The 15,727-nt window shown below is 39.4% G+C and overlaps 1 protein-coding gene across 6 annotated transcripts in view; it reads right to left on the bottom strand.

The window, feature by feature from the left end:
• The window catches only part of Krt95d (phosphofurin acidic cluster sorting protein KrT95D), a 58,499-nt gene that overhangs the window by 33,288 nt on the left and 9,484 nt on the right, over positions 1 to 15,727 (bottom strand). The window lies entirely within an intron of this gene.

The following is a 15,727-nucleotide window of genomic DNA, read 5'->3' as shown; positions in this document are numbered from 1 at the left end:
CGCTAGAATATCGCGAGCACGTCGACCTCAGATTTGATAAGGAAGCGTGTACCAGTGATATGAAAATAATCGACGAAATCGCAATTTATTATTCTGTTTCGGTGAATGGAGACAGACGCAATCGATTCCACGTTACGTCAACGGCCAAAGACGCTTATTTCTTCGCGGTTGTATAGCCTGCTCCACCCTCTAATCGAGCTTTGTCGACCTTTTTGCAATCCTCTTTGCTTCTACGCTCGTCCACGAAATTATTGGCTTGCGAACACTTCTGCCCGGTGTGTTACTTGTAGGCTTTGCGTCACGTAAATGAATTATGACGGACAGAAACGAGTCACGCTCGTTTCCACTAACACAGAATACCCATGTACTTCGACCAGCGGAAAAATAACCGACATTAGCTAACTATGTATTTATTCCTCAGCAAAAGTTTTTATTAGTTTTGTACGATCGAGTAACTCGTGAAATTTCAATATCGTTGCAGATGTGAAAGTAATTTGTCGAATTAAGCCGCGAAACGTGAATTTTTTAGAAACATTCTGGGTAAAACTTATTAGCCCAACATAATTTAAATCAACATTTACTATACTAAAATTAGGGCATAACATATTCTAGTTGAACACATAAAATAAAATATCCAGTATAATCGAAAATAAAATGTCCAGTATAATCGAACATAAAATGAAATGATCCCCAGAAATATAGAAAATCGATCATTTTGAGACCACAATTAGGTCAAAGTTAGCATCCAATTGACATTCTCTGATTCGCACTGGAAGCTGGCGAATATCTACGACTGGCATGCTCGAAATTTAACTTTGAAATCCCCGGATAGTTAAACACCGTTAAACAAACGTCAGTCGTAAAACAATTCTTCACACTTAATCGTTGCCTTCGAAGTGCGCGTCCAAACGCGTGACGCACTGTATATGAATTATCGGAAGTGAATTGATTTAAATTTTATGAATTTGACGTATACGTGACACAATGTTTGATATAAGTTAGCATCGCAGTACGTTGTTGACGGAAATTGTCGCCGGCGGATTGTTTGCTTTCGTTCTCTGGATATTCCACTTGACGGTGGTAAAGCATTGTTGGCTATAATCCAGACAAATAGGCATCAAACTGTAGAATAAATTACAGAAGTTATGGAAGTTCAGCGTGTGACTGTGTTAAGAAAACTTTGAGCACTTGGAATTGAGGGTGTAGTCTGACATTATTCGGAACACGCTTTGTTATCTAGAACGGAACTTTCTTCGTTGTTCAATAAAGATACTCGAAATCTCATTTTTTATTTGAAGTTCACTTAAACATTCGGATTCGTGCAATACAATAACTAGATTTACTCTAAAAATAATTTAGAAGATCCACTTTATTTGTATACAGAGTGTCCCAGCTGAAGGAGACCACCTAAATATCTCCTTTATTTTTAAAGGCACCAAAAATATTTATGGCATAATTTAAATGGTATCGAAGGAGCAATTTTTCTGTCTGGTTATATTTTCATAGTTTTCTCAAGGTCATCTTTATTTTTTATTCCATCTTGTAAGGGCTGAAAAAATACATTTGAATATGCTTTTTTGAATTTGATCAAGTCATTACCTTCAGGTGACCTTGAGTACCAAAAAATGTGATAAAATTGTAGGATGATATAATATTGGGATTACATTTGAACCAGACAAAAAAAATTGTTCTACTATGATATTCATCCTTCGATACCATTTAAATTATGCCATAAATATTTTTTGTGCCGTTCAAAATAAACGTGATATTTAGGTGGCCTCCTTCAGCTGAGACATCCTGTATAACTGATAAAGTACAATTACTAAATCAATTTAGAAAATAATTTCCAGAATCAGTTTCATTCCCAAAATAATTTATACGTACCCAAGATGGCACTCGCAATATAAAATTGTATGTTTGATAGAACGCAATCGTTAAATCCTCTTTGAAAGGATTTACAGAGGCCATTTCGCACAGAAGCCCTCGCAATGAAAATCCGCACCAGTGGGACAAAAATCATTTTAAAATGCATCCTTCGCGAAAGAATTGCGTTTTATCCATACATTCAGACGTGAAACGAATTGACACAATTTTCCGCCGCACTCCTCCGTGGCGGTGGAGCAATTTGTCCGTGGATAAAGCGCGCGCATATGGAAATTCAATTTTCGTGACCACGTGGGCATCCACCGTTTAAGTTCTGAAATCGCTTCCGGAACGGTGGACATCGATGAAATTTCTTCCACTCGAATGTACGGTCTAACGACCAATATATAATGCATACATCGCGCGTTTGCTAGATAGAAATTCGGTTTCGTCGTGACAAGAATGAGAAGTGAGCCTCGCGACTTCTCGTGACAAGACGCAATACTGTACGAAATCGTCAAGACATTTTTCGGGTGTCCCTCGTTGGAACAGATGCTTGCGGAGCAACGACCCTGAACCCTAAAATACGAGGAACGAGCCTGCTCTAAATCATGTTCAAGAACCACTGTCAAGGACAACTCTTCCGCGAGCATCGCGAGCGGATGAAATCCATCTTTAAACACGCGACATGAACTCGCACGTGAAATATCACAGAACAAGGCAATTCTAATCAATCATATATCTATTGAAAATACTGTACAACATTTTTCGCCACCGTCACTAATTTTTTAGATATTTGCCATGTTACCATTCACTATTTTTCCATCGCCAGTCTTCGAAATAAATAGCACTTCTTCTTGGCTCCATTAATTTCAATAACATTTACCATTATTTATTGTCTGTATTTTTACATTTACCAGTTTTGTTCACCATCATTAGACTTCGTGATTAATTCGAACAAAATTGGCCATTATTTCTCGTCTTCATTATTATAATTCATGACACGCTCAATGAAACAATTAACAAACTGTTCGGCCAACTTATTTGGGGACATTCCCATTTTACCATTTTTGTTCACCATTATTGGCCTGCAACATGCATACTACATTTTCTCATCTTCATTAATGTACGTTTAATGAAGCAACGTTTCATGGAACCGCGAAGACAGTCTCCGGCAGTTACTATTTTTAATAACGTTGATAATTAATTTCTTAATGAAACTCTTTTCATAAACGTCGTACCGGGAACGAGATCAAAGATTGAAAGTATCGCCGTAAAAACGCGGCAGAAGTTTTCATTAAGCAAAGAGAAGCTTTTCATGGAGGATAAAGCCGGCCGCGATAGAAGCCATGAAACACGCGAAGGATATCGAGTACATAAAACGTGGAAACCACTGAATCGAACCGCGAAGAGTGGATGATGCGTCTCTTCGCGTTACTATGCACATGAAGCCTGGAAAGAATGATCGTCTCTTCCGTCGTTTATGACTCACTGTTCGACTATCTGGTACGTCTAACGTAGGTGGAGAGGAGGACCAGATGGCAGGGTGAACGAGTAAAGCTGGCTTCACACTAGGCGTCAAGGAACTTTCGTATAATGATCCCTTCACTATCTTTAGAATCCGTACGATCAAATTTATGTTGGGCTATTCTCTGCAAAGTAGACGTTCCCAGGCGTCCAAACAAAGATTTTTGCTTCGATTAAAAATAATGAAATTTATGTGAGACAGGTGAGTAAAAAAAATATTTTCTTGATCTCAAAAAATGAATGCTACAGTCACGATTTCTTCCAATACGATTTATGTTTACGCTTTGAATAAAAAATTTATCAGAGATAGTGTAGATGACTAGAAATAAATACAGTCTAGAAATAGTGTAGATTAGATATCAGATGATAATACAGATTAGATATTATTGTAACATCCAAGTAAAAAGGATGGAACATTTCGTAATCTAAAGAAACTTTAAAAACTGTAGAAGTTCTTGTGAAAGATAATTCTTCTAGGAATCTAAAAGTTTTTAGAATTCTAAAAGTACCGCGGGTAGAAATTATGGAAATTATTAGATCGTTAAAAATTTAAAATTTAAGAATTTTTAAAACACCGGAAATTATAATATTGTTGCAAGAGAAATTGCGTTATTTTTGCAAGCCAAACATTTTGGGATCTTAACGGCAGCGGGGGTGTTGCAGATGCGGAAGACTCCCACTATCAGGCGTGCTGTCCTTCGACAACCAACGTCATCAAGTGGTCCGCATACCTGCATATATCGAGGTTGCAGCGGAGAAAGAATACAATATTCGAATCCGGGACACTTTCCCTGGTCGACTTTCCCAGGGAAAGCCAACGATCCCGCAAGGGTGAGAATCGATACCGGGGTGCATCGATTGCAAACACGAGTTGCAACTTTTAACCTCCTAACAGCCACTTCAACATGTACAAATTAAAATTAAAATAAAAATTCCATTCATATTCAATACAGTCGACATTTTGTTTGCATAAAAATTTTCTATAATACAGACAATTTTTATATTGCATACAAATAGTTTACTTGTAACTTTCGACACACAAAAGGCCGTTTCAAAAGTCTGCAAAAATAGAAAACAGTACCAACGCCTTTAGTCTAAAATCGCAGAACGCAACAAAGAAATTGAAGTAAAATTATGGCGAGGAGAGAAAGGGAAACGCCGAAGTTTAAGCGCAAGAAGTCGACGTTCGATAATACCGCTACTGCGAAACCGCGAAAGGTCAACGCGCGAATATCGTTGCGTCATGTCAGAAATAGAGTGTAGATAAGGTAAATATACCTGCGGTGCTGTGTCACCGTTACATCGTGCCACGTAAGTGAACTTTCATTCTTCCGAATGAGTTTCATTGTTCCCCCCCGTTCGAACGGGTTCCAATCTCCCATAACAAGAAGAGGTACACAGACATAGACGCGGACATAGTCTGTTGAAGAAGTGAGCGGATCGGTCATAATCAAGATCATTCCCAAGATGAAAGCGTTTAAGGGATAGAGAGAGAGAGAGAGAAAGAGCAGAAAGGTCAAGTGCTGATCAACAGATTGACTTTCGACATCAGTTCCTACGGCGACTGTAATTTGCATTGAATATTTCACCTTGTACTTGCCTCCGTTTCCGACCGTACCCGGCTCGTTGCACTTGCACACTTGCAATTGCTACCGCCTTCCAGCCAATTATTGTTGCCCGTTTGGTTAACCCCGGGGGCGGGTCACCTTGACTTATTCTCGAAATCTACTTAATCTACTCGTTCCAACATACTTTGGATAATTATAAGTGGATTTGATGAATTTGTAACGAAAATTGGTGGATAAATGAAAATTAAGAACGCAGTACATAACAAGATCAAATTATTATATTGTTTTTAATAAAAATGCCAGTATTGAAATGTGTTACGAGGGATGAAGTGTAATATCGGAGTGGTATTAAAGGGAAGCAGTTCGCGGATTGGGAAATGGCGCGAAATTTGATGGGATCACCCAACTGATAGGATAATGTTATTACATCCGGTTCGCAATTGCGTGCATCCGTTCTGCGATCAGCGATTTCTGTTCTGATCCGGATATCCGAACCGCAAACTAGTGTTTCCGATTTCTGCTGTTAAAACACGGCGAACGTTTATTATCAAAACCAAATATCAGAAGCGATTTGGGTGTGTTGCTTTTATCGGCTCGAATCAATTCGTATCGGTTCTAATAAGAGGCCATTATCAGTTTAAACCGGAAGCTGCTAACCGCAAATCGAATGCAACTGACCAGAATCTGATTATATCGAACCGCAAGCCGGATATGACGACTTTATCTTAGATGATGAACTGATCAGCGATTGCATCGTTAATTGGGCAATAAAAATTATAATTGATCAAAAGACTTTTACATGTGCCCGACTTTGAAACTCAATTTCCTCGAAAACTAAGCCTCGGCTGAGAGATTCTCGTTTTAAATTTTTTATTTCTCCCTAAAGAATCGCCTCGGGATGCGGTCGCATAAATGTGTATAAATAAACAACTACATTCAAAGTAGATATTCCACCACTACCACGCGCCACTTTTCTTCTTGAAGCTCCTCGTCGCTCGCTAATTATAAGTAATGCTCACTTTCGCGAACTCTCCGCCTGCCGTGGAACAAGATGCTTAGCGCGTCCGCGAAATTTTCGGTTCGTTAACAATGGAAGAGCTTCGAAAACCGATTAAGAAGGGACCTTGAATTAATTATCTCGGGACAGGCTCGAGGATTATTGGAAGTGGTACAAACTTGTACAAAGGATCTATTCTGCACACTTTCTGTTTTCCAGGTATGTTCAAACATTTTTCGCGACTGAAATTAACATAGATTTTTAATATTAGACTCTCCCCTCTGCAACAATTTTTAAAAACCTGATGTACGATCTTTTGTAGCCGTTTTATGTAAATAAATGTCAAATACGAAAATTTAACGCTGGCATAATTCTGTGCGTCAGCATAGGTGCGTCACAGTAAAAACAAAGCAAAGACGTCATCATTGAACGTCCGTCTCGTATAAATAACCAAGCGCAAAGTACTCTTTCTCATCAGAAAACTCCGCATCGCTCGCTAATTATAAGTGATGCACGCTTTCGCAAACTTTCGTGCGCCCGGAAGGCTCGCGGAACGAGATGCACGTCCGCGAACTTTTCGGTTCGTTAAAAATGGAGGAGTTTCGGAAAGCGATTAAGAAGAGGGTTCTCGTTGAATGGGTAATCTTCAGGGTGGAGAGACAGAGACCTCTAACGAAGCCATGTTCCGCAAAGATCGCTCCATTACCCAAGACCTTCGGCGCGACGTGTGTTTTTCAAGAGCAATCGATCCCCATTGTTTGCCGGCGAGTCCGATTCGCGTGTCGCACGAGCGAATCTTCTCAATTATCGATTTTCCCTGGATCGTCTATTGCGTTTCCACGTACCCGCGCACACGAACGTACACACACGCAGAGAATTCCGACGAAATTCGCACGCGGCGAGTGCATTCGGCGTACGCCCCGCCCACTCGCTATTTCTTATTAGGCACGGAATTCCGTCGGATTGCAGCGCTGCGCAATTGCACCCGTGGGTGCAGGTGCGAAACGTTCTCCGGGATCTAGATACAAGTTCATTTTGTTCGGATCGCCGTGTTTCTGGTAAGTCTGTTAACTGCTTGAAGTCACTAAGCGGAGAACGAGAGTTCCGTCGAACAACGAACGACGACTCCTTTTGACATTTACCAGAACTCTATGCAAATTGTCTTCGAAAATCATTCCAGGATACTGCTGTTTAATCTCTTAACTGAGAGACTTTAGAATTGTTACGACAACGTCGCTTCGGACGCATAATAATTTTGATGTAATTTACGTTTGCAGACTTACTGTGAGATACAGTAAAATGAGAGAATTATTTGTTAGATGAAGATATGAATTTTGCTGAAGATTTCATTGGGAAAATAGTAATCTTCTTTTCTGTCACCTCTTTCTTTTACATTCCACCCTCGTTTCACTTCTCCACTCTTTCTCTCCCGTCATCCCACTTGATCCAAATTGCGTTCTCTTCTGTCACCATGTCTGATCTTCTTCTTTCTCATCATCCCTCTCTTGTCTTTTGATTCTTGTTTTCTCCAATCGCCCCAATTCCATTACTTTTCTCCAGTTTTATTATCGAGTCTGATTTGTTACAGGAAGTAACATCTCGAATTGAGGACACTGTAGAGTGCAGTAAAATGACAATTGGAAATATATATTTCTACACGACATTTCTATTTTTATTTTTGGCGAATATTTCATGTCTGGAGTCGCATCCTTCTCGTTGTGGCGTCCTCAGTTGTATTTTTCACTGATGCGAACGTGTTTTCACGGATGTATTATTCATTAGCGGACGTTATAATCATCCGGGCAGATCCCCGGATCCGCGATGGGAATCCTAATCGCGAATCTCGACCTCGTTCCACAAAAACCGATCGACGATCTCCAGAGCACCCTCTTAGCTGTCCTAAATTTTCGTAACGTCGTCGCTTTTCGTCGAAAAACGAACCCGACCTGAAGGTCCTGCTGGTGGGAGCTTTAACATGTGAACCATGCTTAATCGATAAAATTGCTAATAATAAGGTCTTGGCACTTTGAAGGACGGTTTATCCGCCTTTGAGACGAGATCGTGTGTGTATTTTTATTGAACATTATTGTTTAGTATACTTCTTCACGTTACCATAAAAATCCTGTGTCAGCGCTAGTGTTAGCGAACATTTTATTGAAAATTTAAAGAGAGTCTAACTCAATTACTCAGAGAGGGAGAGACATTGTGCTGTAGCACCGGCTATGGAGACCGTTTTCCTCGGCATTGTTCCCTCGCTCTTTCGCGAGATTCTTTTTGTCGTCTTGCCCAGATAAAAGGAGCAAACGAGGCGAATGCCATCGAGTTGAAGCGCTATTGTATAATTAGTAGCGTCCCCGCGTGGACGACCGTCACCTTTGTCGTTCCCGAAGAGAAGCGAGCGAGCATGATTGCGAGAGCATGCGAACGATCGGAGATTACCACCGTCGCGTTTCAACTCTCCGAAGATGGATAGCTTCGAATTGTCAACCATGTTAACTCGCAATCGGCCCCGTCGATCTTTGTGCATCGGTGACATTTGTGAAACGCGAGAGAAAATGTTCGCACGGACGAACGAACGACGATGAGTTTCTCAAGTCCGTGCTCGTTATTGTTGTTATGATACGCCGCCTTTGATACGCCGTTTAATTTTGGCAACCGAGATTTATTTGCGAGTTGGCTCTTCCGCGGTTTCTAATTTTATTATTTTCGAAACGTACTACGGGGATTCAGAGATACTATCTATATACAGGGCACATCCCAAATTAGAAATGGAAGTAGGGTAAGTAGCACTATGATCGTGACCTTGGTCAGAACTTTTCTTTAACCTTCGCATAACGCGGAGGTGCTACGCGCCCGTAGGATTTTTAACCGTCGGACAAATATTGTTCTTTTGTGATCTTCTTTTTTTTTAAATTCTATAATTAGTCACGCGACTCGTTGCGAATAGACTGCGGATTTTATGCATTTATAGCATTATCGATTTTGTACAACGCAGCGAGCTGTTTAATGTAGTAATGAGATTGTCTTCTTCGCGTCCCGATGGATTCTTGGATAAAAAATTTTCTGCGACTTCAAGTTCTAACCGTAATCGATTCAAGCGATGTCAAACGTAGTCAGATTTTCAGCGTTTAAAACGAATAGCAACGTTTCCGCGGTTCTGAGCCTTTTGCGATCCAAGGGTATGATACGTCGAGTTATGAAGCGGAGCCTTTTCTTCGTTTCCATTAAATTCGGGCGCAAATTTGTTTCGCATTCACCGCCACGGAAAAGTTCTGTTCCGTATAATTAAGGTTTCCTTGGCGTGCGGCGCAACTGTTGCCGGTGCCGCGGGGTTGGAAACCCAGCTTAAAAGGAAAACCGAGTGCGCCCCCCCCCCTGGTTGGCAAGGGCGAAACAGTGACGTAATCAAACGGGTGCAATGCGGAAGACTGGAACACTGGAACAGTCGAAATTCCTTTTTCACGGCCGGTTCGTCAGCGACAATCTCTTCCAATGGTATTATCCCTTTCACCCTCCGACATACTTCGACACAAATCAAATTCGTCGCACTTACAGAATTTCCAAAAGATTTTCATCTTGAATGAAAAAATTTAATTTCTAAGGTTTAAGAAATACTGTCTCATAATTTATTGCATCCAGGAACTTTGCTTAACTTTGCGACTAATATTTTAACAAAATACATTTAATCTCTTCGCAACGTGTTCGACTTGATGCTCCAAAACGGAGAGTTAAATTTTACTTTTAATCTAACTGAACGTATATTTTTAGCTTCATCATTTCTGTTCTAAAATTAAATGTTCAATCGTTGTTCAAACTTAAAAATAAATACATAATCAATTAAGGTTTCAAATTTTCAAATAAATTCGCTGCAAATACATTCAATATTTAATATCCATAGCTTTATGCGATCAAATAATACCGAATATAAATTGTACTCGCCATTTTAATGCAGCACAGTCAAATACGAACATATCGATGCCTCTACACGTTCATCGGAGAATATATCCATAAAATTTAAATGAAATATTTTTCGATCTCCGAATACAGTAATGCGAGGGCGTTAAATGCGTTGCACTTAATACAGCTAATTCCGTATTGGAAAAACAATAGAATTAAAAGCTAGGATATCATTTTAAAGTGAATGGTGAAACGAATATAAAAATTTTCTTAACCCTCAGTTGGCATTGTTGGGTCTTCGACAACCAGTAACAATTATTTAGATAGTTAATTTTTGGCGTAAGATATACAAGATGCTCAGAATTCTTATTTTTCGTTAAAAAAATAGTTCTTGTGAAAAAATCGCAATAAATGGGGACGGCCACAGATTGTCATCGTACTTCGTGTCTGAGAATCATTCGGAATCGACGCATCCATTAACCATCAGACCGCTAAATTTTGATAGTACTCAGCTTATCATTTGATCAAGTCGTAACGACTATAGTTTGCGGACTCGCGCCCGAAGCAGTTGCTGCGTTATTATGCAAATCACTCTGATACGCCTACCGTTCACCTATCTCTATCGTAATATGCCTAATCTGGCACTGCCGGAGGATGTGTGCAAAAAGGCATTGAAAAGCTTCGCACGCAGATACAGTTGTGTCTGTTCCGAGTGAGTTTGCTGTACGGTTTCTTCGTATCTCTTCGCGTTACCGTACATTGATAGACAGCGGAAAAAATGTCGTATGCAGTTCTACAATCTGCGAATTACGCGAGTTACAAATTACAAAAGTTTCTTTCGCAATATGCACGCGTTGAACAATGAAAGTACCGAGCCCTGGACTGATGTACATTTCTTTATAATAATTTTTATGACAACATGTACATACTTGAATAAATACTCGGCAGAATTAATTCGCATAAAAAAAATGGAGGACTACAACACCTCGGAATCGTCGTTCAGATGTTTCAAGCAAGAAATTTCATAAATGTGATTGAATATGGGGTTGACTAACTTATGCGCCGGTAATTACCGCGAAACACAAGTTGTTGCGTGCGAACGATCCATTTTCATCCGATGAACTGTTTGCAGAGATAGATACGGTGCTCGAAACGAGTAAAATGATCGTATACTTTGATTTCATCGATCGGTATGAGTCAGTCGATAGTTCAAAAGTTTTCGTTCGCGGCAAAAGCCGGAGATTAGGCATTTAGAATCCGTATCGACCGTTTCTAATGGTGCTTATCATCGGAAGCATGAGGTTCGTTGATAAGACTGGGGAAACTATTACTTCACAAATTGCGGTGAAGAAACCGATTAATCATATCTGTATTGTGGAATAGCATTCCAGAAATTATTCTCCATTGTGTATGGGACAAAGCAGTATTTGTTCCTGAAGGTTCCTCGTTTGTTAATTTACAATTAATGAAATCGCTACAAATCTGAATAAATGCATTTTTGTTATTTTTATATTGCATATGAACTAGAATCATGGGTATGTGAGTAAAAATGAATGGATTTTACATAGTTGAAATCGTATTATAATAATTTATAGTCATGTAGTAATGAAGTAATATAATACTCAGAATGTTGTATATAAACCAAGTCCATTTCATAGCCCTGAGGGTGAAATAAATGATTATTTCTATACTTTTGATTAGTGTATGTCTTGTTTTATTTTTGTCTGCAGTCGATGACGTCCAAATGAGAGGAACAAAAATGTGGTGGTTAACATTTCAAAAATAGGTCTGCCCACGTGATCAGGAATTTAATTCCCATTTGGCAATGATCGTTCAGCGCAGTTGCCAGAAATGCATAAATCCGCTCGATAAGAAATGTTTCGCTCGCTATAGGACCGACCTTGCATGTCCAAGCGATCCACGATTACCAAGCTATTATTCCCTTCCGCTGACGGCGTGCTTAACACTTTATAGGTTTTCCTTCCAACCGTAAAAACTTTTTCCTCCATTTGCTTCATGCTCAAGCAGATAACGATCGATCCGCCACTTTGATAGCAATTGTGATAGCGGGGATCGACGGAAATCGACGCGATATCCGACACAATTCTCGGCGAACCACTTACCGCTTAATCCAATCGGGAAATTAAATTTTTATACACACAACGAAGTCACTTCCTCAACAATTCTATACACTCGGTAAAATAAGTCTCCGTACATCCTTTAAAACAGAATAACTTTTTTATAATTATACCAAATGTGACCTGATGTTTTGTAAGCAATTGGAAGCATTGGTTTACTGAATGATGTGCAAAAAATATTTTCTAAAAATTACAATTTACGAGGTTGCATGCAAAAATAAAAAAGGCACTTTTGAAATCTTTTTTATTTGGGCCCTTAATAAAAATTTAAAAAGGTGTTAATAAAAAGGTGTACGGAGACTTATTTTACTGATTGTGAGTGTACATGACTGAACTGAACTCAATTAAACATTGTTACAAAACGATTTCAGAGCTTAGATTTAAATTACAATCATTTGTAGAAAATGATGATGAGTGTACAGAGTGTAGGCGAATGGGGGTGATGGTATGTAGAATCATCCCCCGGACGGCTATGCCAACCCTTCCGGCCGCAGCTCGTATAATTGATTAATAAAACTGTTAATTTATAATATAATGGGACAATTGCGATTTATTTTATTGTTCAAAAAATAATAACATGGAATGGGGTAATTTTATGTAACTCAAAGCGCAGAACGGAAATAATAATTACAGGGGGCAAAATTAAAACCAACAAGCTATTTCAAATGAGCCTCTGGGTTGCACAACATGGCGTTTATAAAATTCCACGACTCTTGTAACAAATAGATCAAAAAATAGGTAAATGAACATATTAAGATACCCACACATTCCCCGGGGTCTGTAATAAAAATTGTTACAAGTAATATACCCCGCTCGGCATTTCCTCGTACAATACAATTAAAAGGGAACGTTTGCTTTACGATTATTGCGTTTCCAGGAACAACAGCCCGCTGCGAACGCCGAAAAAATACGTCTCTATCCGTTTCGGGCGCATGTATATGTCTGTGAGTGTGTACATCGCCCGGGCAACGTTTCGCTCTCTGAAAACGAAAATGTTGTTCCCGACGGAAAGAGGAACGGTACATTAGCCTAATGAAAATCCGTGAAATGTTCTCGTTAAGAGCGATAAACTAATTTGCTTTTAACGCGAGCCGCGATTCACAGGATGGGGAAATTGTGTCAGCCTTTTTCCCGAAACTCCCGTCTCTCTCTTCCTCTCTGATTATCGCGCTCTAACTGGTGGAAAAAATGTTCTCGATTTTATCCTCATTTTCTTAACATTCCAGTTACCGAAAGCCAATTAATTCGACCCTAGCAAGGGAAGGACCCCAAGTATCCGACTTCGATTTTGATAATCTGTCGTGAGACAATGGTATATGGATCCCTAATGATGTCTGCAAAATATTAGGTTATTAGGTTACTCAATTGTTTTAAAGATATAAACAATTGAACTTTCACGCAACCTGCTTACACGGCTAATGGAACTTTGATATCAACAAGGTATGAAAGTTTAATTGTTTATATCTTTAAAAGTATTGAGTAGCTACATCGTCTCATAAAAAATTATCAAAATCGAAGTCGGACACTTGGGGTCCTTCCCTTGTAAGAGAAATATAGAAAAAATGACGAAACCATAAACAACCAGGTTGCAAATCGAAGCGAATAGGATACCACTCGACGCTCGGAACAGTGAAGATCGCAGGAACTAATGGAACACGCGACGGAATAAACATGTCCATTAGCGTGTCATAAATGTGATTCACAAATCGATAACTTCTGCAGATAACGTGCCAAAAATACGTAACCTCTCTACGAAATTCGGCAATATGTTTGTGCACATTGTCGACGAGAAATCACGCGCTCTCCGTAATCCGGATGCTCGTAGTTCGGTCCGTCAACTTTAACTACCGCGAGAGATAAAGAAACTATGCGTTCGAGCGGAGAAACGAGGCGCAAGTAAATCCGACGGAATTAATCGATCAAACGCGGTGACCCGGATCGATTCGGTCAGGGAATCGCGGGCTTTTTTTGCGCACCGGTTGACTGAACCCGATCCTTTCGCGATATTGCTTTTTCTATCATTGCAGAGCCGTGTCGTCGTTCATTATCGTCGACGAACGATGTCGCGTAACGAGCGACTGGAGAGGACGCTTTTGCTGCGATCCTCGACTTGGAACCTGTATCTACGTCATCATTTGGATATTTATTTCACGCACACCGACAAATCATAAATATTCGAAAATCTTCCATGAAACTGCGTTCGTCATTTTATTACTGTATAATTTTATCTTTTTGTACATGTCTAATACATTCTCGGTAGAATGATCGTTTGCAATTCTCAACGGTAATACACTCATTTGATTATTGTATAAATAGTAACTAATTGTTTTTTGTTCTACGATCCATTGTTACATTTTTTGTGGCCTTCTAATGCGTGACCTTAAAAGGAATATAATTGCACTTTTGTTATTACTTAAAATGCACTCGGTCCACCAAATCTGGTTAGGATTATTATAGATGCAGAAGGAATGGAAAAGCAATCATGAAATTTCACCCATGATTTAATTTTTTACTTTCTCGCTCCATTAAATGCAGGGTGTTTCGTTTATCTGATAACGGAAATATCTTGTGACGCACTGAAGTTACGAAAAAAATTGGATTACAAAAATTGTGCGGTATGAAGGTACAATCATATGTAGATGACCCTGTAGATGACCTCGAATTTTGGAAACTTTTAGGGTCGACATCCGGCGCGTTAAAGAGTAATGAGATTTCATATTTTTGCGCTGAACCGCAAGCAAAAATAGTCTGCGCGTATGCATTACATAAACACGATGAATCACGAGGTAGCTCACCTGTATTTTTCTTATCTTCGGCTCACTGTAGAAAGGAAAATATGAAATTACGCAGTGACCTTTGAATTCTATTTTAATATCCGTCTTACATCGATCTTCCTCATGATCTAATGTATCCGCAGGACTACCAAATGAGACCATACAAAGATGACATAGCCATCCGCGGTTATGTAAGTTACTATAACCCCAGCTATTGTGCCACTTCTTTAAATAAACTGAATGTGCTATTTTTTGTTAATAATATGAACACTTTCTCCTATTTTATCCACATAAATGCATAACTAGGCGAGATTTGCAACAATAGAAAAATGAAGAGAACTTAACAATATTTTGAACCTTGTTACAATTATTAAAGACACAGAAAGAAAATTCCATTTAGCTCCCGTTGCTTGTAATCGATGCGGACAATTTTGATTTCGCATAAGGATCCACGTGTCATATAAAAAGGAAACTCTTTTCCAGTGAAATTCTCGACGTCTCATTTTTCCATCTGGGCTAACTACCCCTCGGGTTGTATGGTCGTTTAGAAGACAGCCTTTATAAAAAGAGATTGATCCAATGAACTGACAGCGAAGTGAGATAGATACCATACGGGGCTTGCGCGATTCCCAGTGTCCCTCGCATTGTGTGGCTAGAAAACTTTTATCAATAGATTGAAAAGATTCTTTCGATGGGAACGAGTCCTCGATCTGATAATTGCAAATAGACCGTGAGCTTCTGCGCAAAAATTCATAGCTCCGGCAAGAAAATAGCAAGAGATCGAAATACCTACCAGAAATTCACTTAAATTTATAAATTCATATTTCCCGAAGTGCTTCCACTATCCGACAACAATCGCGCGAATCGCAGGGAAAGTCAGAAAGGCAAACCACGAGATAAAACACGGTATATCGCAATTAGCCTATTATTTCAGACTGCGTTATTATTAGCATATTCTGCGCC

This window comes from Lasioglossum baleicum, chromosome 11, assembly GCF_051020765.1.
Source record: "Lasioglossum baleicum chromosome 11, iyLasBale1, whole genome shotgun sequence".
NCBI classification, from domain to species: domain Eukaryota; kingdom Metazoa; phylum Arthropoda; class Insecta; order Hymenoptera; family Halictidae; genus Lasioglossum; species Lasioglossum baleicum.
The sequence above is the reverse complement of the archived record's forward strand: the minus strand, read 5'-3'. Positions and strand labels throughout refer to the sequence as shown.